Raw genomic sequence first — 7,072 nt, 5'->3', positions numbered from 1 at the left:
TCCTTCGGGGATGCTAGGATATTCTACATTAACACATCCTGTCTTCTAAAAAGGGTGTGGAGAATGGGAGTAACTAGCCTGTTTCCCCAAAAATAAGAACTAGCTACAAAATAAGCTCTACCATTATTTTTCAATGGGGCTTGAAATAGAAGCCCTACCCTGAGATCTACCAAGCAAGTTTTTGTCTTTGGCCATAGTCTTAGAAGCTTCAATGTTCAATAGGCCTGTACGTTTACAGTATTCTGGGAGTACAGAGCTGTATTAGTGTTACTGACCAGTACATGAATGCCATGTATTACATAGAAGGCCAATGTCTACCTGAGCGAGAGCTATTGCTTGATGGCATCTCTCCCCTCTGGCTAAGTGGAGTAGGTATCCCATACGGACATGATAATCCTATGGGAAGATCCCTTATTATATTTATTTACTTATTTATTTATTCATCTTTTCTTCTACTTACAATTCTCGGGGCAAAACGTTTACTCATGACCGTGTGTCAAGTCTGTACCAATGTAGAAGTAGCGGTAAGGAATACTATATGAAATATAATGTTCCCAAAACGTTTTAGCGGAGATCTGTAGTAGAATCATCCCTGTTTATTAAAGTAAACTATGCTATGGGGCTGAAAGGTAAGGAATTGGGGGTAACAGGGAGCTGCTCTTTATACTCACCAGGTTCCTCTTTTCCAGCACTGTGTCTCCGAGAAATCAGAACACGCGCAGCGTGACCCTTTTTAGAAGATAATGCGCATGTGCTCTCTCATTAAACTCTATACGAGAGCGCATGCTTACAGAGCCGTCTGCAGAGTCGTGCTGTCTGCTTCTCCGATTTCTCAGGGTTACAGCGCTGGAATGAGGGACCTGGAGATCATAAAAAGCACCCCCCTCTACAAGTTCCTCCCTCAGCTTTGAGCCCCATAATGTGGGTGCTGATATGTTCCCTTTAACTGGACCTTATCTTTCCCTTTTAGTTTCTGCCTGTTTATGTTCCCTCTGAGGAGGAGGAGAAGGATTATTTTTTATATGCAAACAATGTTCGACTGGTGTATAAAATGCTGGTTTAAGTAAATATCCTACAAAATGTTTAAAATTTGGAGACACGCTTTATTGTATACATATTTTTGATCAATTCAAAAAATGAAATACAATCCTATATAGATTTGGTTACATACTGTGCCATGTAATCCCCCATTGTAGCTGGGAGTGTGCTGCTCAGTGACAGACTATACATGGACCAGCAGTGCAGTGCCCACCTATTACCCTCAGGGCTGATAATGGCGGCTGTGTGACAGGACAGGGTGGAGACATGTAGCTGGGGGTGTGCTGCTCAGTGACAGACTATACAGGGACCAGCAGTACGGTGCCCACCTATTACCCCAGGGCTGATAATGGTGGCTGTGTGACAGGACAGGGTGGACAGATGCAGATAGAACTCTTTCACATCAGCGCATTTACATGTAGTGAACAGAACCGGTGGATTTCAATGGGGTGTTTCACATTTCTGCACATACACGCCCCTTCGCCTGCGGCATGCTCTACTTTTCTGCACATTTGCGCACTAAAGGTCCTCATTAGAAGTTAATGGTGCACAAATGCGTGCACAATATGCAAAGGTGTGTAATATGCTGCGTAATTCCGTTGAGTGCGGTGCCCACCTTTTACCTTTAGGGCTGATAATGGTGGCTGTGTGAAATAAATCCTGCTATTTGTATGGTGATAGATAGATAGATAGATAGATAGATAGATAGATAGATAGATAGATAGATAGATAGATAGATAGATAGATAGATAGATAGATAGATAGATAGATAGATAGATAGATTATAGACATACATTATATCCAGATGATAGATTTTAGATTATTTATATCTGTGTAGATTCTATCATCTATATTAATTATATAATAGATCTATTATATAATGGAAGACCTTTGCATAGCCCCACCCAACGCTTTCTCAACCGCGCCCTCCCCCCTCCCCCTCACATCCTCCTCAGTCCTTCCTCTTGCACCGTGCTCACACATCCTAGGCTTGCAGAGCCTGCAGGACTCGTCACCTCCCTATGCAGGATGGTTAAGCAGACGATGACACTAGAAGCAAGCACTAGTTTGCCTCTGAAGGTGCGTACGTCGGTCGTTTTGAGAGATCTCTTTTGGTGGACGCATTTCGAGTGGGGACGGACGGAAACTTTTTCCCAAAAATGAGGAAAATTGGCTTAGACCCCATAGGGCTTTATTGGCTTCCCCTGGGCTGGCATTAGTAGACTCTAGTAAGAATAAGAATAGATCAGCATGGTCATCTGAAGAAGTTAAAATGTACAGCAGGCCTTTTTTTTCCCCCCGCCATACATAAACAAATCCATCCATCCATCCATCCATCCATCCATCCATAACTATAGATTATATAGAGAAATAAATCTTGCTATTTGTATAGCGATAGATAGATAGATAGATAGATAGATAGATAGATAGAGTAGATTATAGACATACATTATATCCAGATGATAGATTTTAGAATATTTATATCTGTGTAGATTCTAGCATCTATATTAATTATATAATAGATCTATGGATTATCTATCAATCAATAGATCTATTATATAATCAACATACATTATAGAATCTACATATATACATAATACAGCTATATGTGTTTGTGTATGTATGTAGATATATAAATATATATATATATATATATATCATCTAAAATCTATCTTTAATCTATATGCACAAAATCTATAATTCAGATATAATCTATATCTATAATCTACATAATTAATAAATAAATAGATAGATTCATTTATTCATACTCATTCATTCATACATACAGTACATACATACACACTGTATGCAAATGAGCCAGGTGTCTGGCAGGCTGATGTCACTGCATTGTGATGTCATCAATTTAGAAGTATAAATATCGGACTTGGCAGCCATGTTAGTCAGTCTCCGCTGCAGCTCGGAGACGGGAGGTGGGGGAACCCCTATCTCCTCCGAGAAGCCACAGAACTGGACCCTTTTTATTTTTAGCAGAGTGCATTTTTAATGCAGCACACAAGGGGGAGACAGCGGCCTACCAAAATCTACTGGGTCATATGACGTGGCTGGCGGTGGGCGGGGAAGCGGTTTTTTACTTTATCTTCCGCTGTGCTACAGCGGAAGATAGCGTGAAGGGGAGGCGTAGGCCTGAAACGTGTCTCCTTATGCTGGCTTCAATAAAACAGAGCAGTTGAGCTAATCCCCGATGCCTTGTGCTTCTCTAGGACGGTCGCACTTATACCCAGTTTTTTTTACTATTGCCTCACAGAATCCTTGAAGGATGGCAGGCTACATCTGCTGCGCGGACCAGACGGCGTCTGTAAGATGCACTACGCTACTTGCTTAGTGGAGCCGTGCTGCACAGATAGTGTAGTTGTGCTAAGCCAAGTGGAGCTGTAACTCAATTACTCAGTCGCACGCTGACGTGGAATGCGTTAGTGTTACTACATCTGTAAATTGATGTCTTGCCGCTTTAAAATCCGCCCCGCAGGTCAATTTAAACTGTAGATTGTTTTTCCGCATTATATGGATGAGATTTCTTTAAACGTGTGACTACTTCTCCATTCACTTCTGTGGAGCTGACGGAGATGGTCAAGCACTGAGCTCCCATGAATGGCGGAGTCGTAGTCATGCAATGAGACTAGTGCTACGCGACCAAGATCGCTGTATAGCTCTGCGACCTCACACTCTCGGGCCGGCTTCACACCACCGGTTTCCTATTGTTCAATCCGCAGTCGTCATCCACACGGAGGATCTGCAGCAAATCACATGCATTGAAAGATACATACTACTGCTACTTCCTTCACACTCGCGGTCATCCGCATTACAGATTCTGCAGGAACGCAGGGTCGCCGGCTGGGGTAACGGCCAGATTCCGCTGTGGTATCCCGCATTCGGAATGTGAAGCGGTCGTGTGCAGCTGGCCTTACTGAAGACAATGTAGTTGCGATACAACTCACAAGTAGCTGCGACCAATATATTGCAAAAATCCAACCTCGGTGAGGTTTTAGCACTCTAGTTTGTGGGAACTTGCGCGACCCCATTGATATATTTGAGAATGCAAGTTCACAGGGCTGCACAGCGATCTTTGGTCACATGACCCATGTCATGGCGAAAGACTCCATAGAGCTCCAGCCTTAGGGCTCATGTCCACGATTGTGTTCTCACCGCAGAGACACAGCGTTTTACGCATACCACCGTGGGCTCTTCGGCCAGATTCACACAGATGTATTTGCGTAGCATATTACGCATTAAAAATATACATGCTAAATACACGTCAGTAGAACCCGCTGATTGCAGCGAGTTCCTTCACATAAGTGTATTTTGCATGCGCATTTTGTCCCAAAAAAAAGCAGTCCCCTTTATTTTCTCGTGCATTTCTGCAGGGGAAGAACATGTATTATTCTAATTACACTAATTGCCCATTTCAATAAATGGCGGCATGGTTGCGTGTTTTTTTGCGCTTGCAAATGTGCTTGATTCATGCTAACAAAAGTACAGTAAGGGCCGCTTCACACAAACATATTTGTTTCAATGGGTGCCTTCAGAATTCTCTTTACAACGTAGTTGCGTATGGGCTGCGGGTATATCCGCGACCACGGAGCACAATAGGCTCTATGCTGCGGATATCCGCGGTAAAATAGAACCTGCTGCGTTCTCTTTTCTGCGAGTGGATTACATAATTCCAACGCACTAATGTGAGCGGAATTGTGTAATCCAATGCGATTGATCTGCGTATTACCGCGGATCAGACGCATGCGGAATCCGTAATTCATATCCGGTCATGTGAGACCGGCCTAAGGTAGATCTCTACCGTTTTATCACGTGACCGGGGACCGCTCAACAAGGTCACTGCTCCAGGCTCTCCAGGGAGCAAGGAGATTTTACGTTTCCTGGACTCCCCGACTCCTGCGCATGTGTCCGGTGTTTTGCCGGCGGTCGCATGTGCAGAATCCGGGTAAGTTCACAGATGAGGATTGCGTCGGGGTGCAAATATGGAGGCCTCCGCATCTCTCACCGATCGCATCGGTGAGGGGAGATGAAACTTCAATTTTTTTTAAAAACTTTTACGTGATCGCCATTATCCTTTGTATAACGGCGAACACGGGATCAGGAACCACTCACAGGGGCCCCCCGTGAAATCTCCAGGCTCTTGGCTCAGTTTTGTAGCCAGGAGCAGGGAGATTTTAAATTATCCTGGCAATCCACAGCTTTTGCGCATGCGTCCGCCATTTTGGCGACAGGCGTGTGGGCAGAAGCTGGGGTAAGGTCCGCGGATAAATCTGGGGGCCTTATGTGCGTACTTTCATCCTCCCTCAAGGATATGATCCGTGAGGGGAGATGAAACGTACGCTTTTTAAACTTTTTTAAAACTTTTTAAAACTTTTTTAACTTTTTTTTTTTTTTTACTTTTTCACACTTTTTTTTTAACTTTACATGATCACTGTCATCCACCCAGACACATGTTTTTACGTCCTCAGGGATTAAGGCCCACTTGGGCAGGACGTAAAAACACTATGGGCTGGTCACTAAGGGGTTATGCATCCTCATTGACGTCTATGGGGTCTTTTGGTGTGCAAAAGTGCCGCAAAATAGAGTATGCTGCATATTTTTTTTTTGCGTGAAATGTAAAGATGCGCACTTGTGAACGAACCCATTCATTAGGGCTCTATTCGCTGCATAAATGCGCACACAAACACACCCATGTGAAGCCAGGCTTAAGAGTTCCTTCACATGGACATTTACCCGCGTGTGTTAGCATGCGCAAACTTTCTGAGCACAATATGCAGAGAATAAAACCCATTGATTTCAACGGATTGGTTTTCGTTTCCTTTTTTTGCCCAAATGCGAAAAAACCGCTGCATGCTCTACTTTTGTGTGCATTTAAAGTCTGTTAAAAAGAAAGCATAGGTTAGTTTTTAAAAAGCACATTGCACTTACCTGCATCAGCGTTCTGCAGCTTCTTCTATTCTTCTTTTAAAGATGGCGCCGCTGGTCTTCTCCCACGGTGGACCGCGGGTCTTCTCCCATGGTGCACCGTGGATTTTCTTCTCCTTCCTTGCGTTCCATTGCCGATTCCAGCCTCCTGACATCAGGAAGTGACATCAGCCTGCCAGACACCTGGCTCATTTGCATACAGTGTGTATGTATGTATGAATGAATGAGTATGAATGAATGAATCTATCTATTTATTTATTAATTATGTAGATTATAGATATAGATTATATCTGAATTATAGATTTTGTGCATATAGATTAAAGATAGATTTTAGATGATATATATATATATATATATTTATATATCTACATACATACACAAACACATATAGCTGTATTATGTATATATGTAGATTCTATAATGTATGTTGATTATATAATAGATCTATTGATTGATAGATAGATAATCCATAGATCTATTATATAAATAATCTAAAATCTATTATCCGGATATAATGTATCTCTATAATCTACTCTATCTATCTATCTATCTATCTATCTATCTATCTATCTATCTATCTATCTATCTATCTATCTATCTATCTATCTATCTATCGCTATACAAATAGCAGGATTTATTTCACTATATAATCTATAGTTATGGATGGATGGATGGATGCATTTATTTATGTATGGCGGGAAGAAAAAAAAAAGGCCTGCTGTACATTTTAACTTCTTCAGATGACCATGCTGATCTATTCTTATTCTTACTAGGGTCTACTAATGCCAGCCCAGGGGAAGCCAATAAAGCCCTATGGGGTCTAAGCCAATTTTCCTCATTTTTGGGAAAAAGTTTCCGTCCGTCCCCACTCAAAATGCGTCCACCAAAAGAGATCTCTCAAAACGACCGACGGACGCACCTTCAGAGGCAAACTAGTGCTTGCTTCTAGTGTCATCGTCTGCTTAACCATCCTGCGTAGGGAGGGGGAGTAAATTATATGCTGCCCTATGTGTGTGCTGGGGGGGGGGGAGTAAATTATATGCTGCCCAATGTGTGTGCTGGGGGGGGGGGGAGTAAATTATATGCTGCCCTATGTGTG

This window comes from Eleutherodactylus coqui, chromosome 2 (assembly GCF_035609145.1).
Source record: "Eleutherodactylus coqui strain aEleCoq1 chromosome 2, aEleCoq1.hap1, whole genome shotgun sequence".
NCBI classification, from domain to species: Eukaryota; Metazoa; Chordata; class Amphibia; order Anura; family Eleutherodactylidae; genus Eleutherodactylus; species Eleutherodactylus coqui.
Note: the sequence above shows the minus strand (reverse complement) of the source record.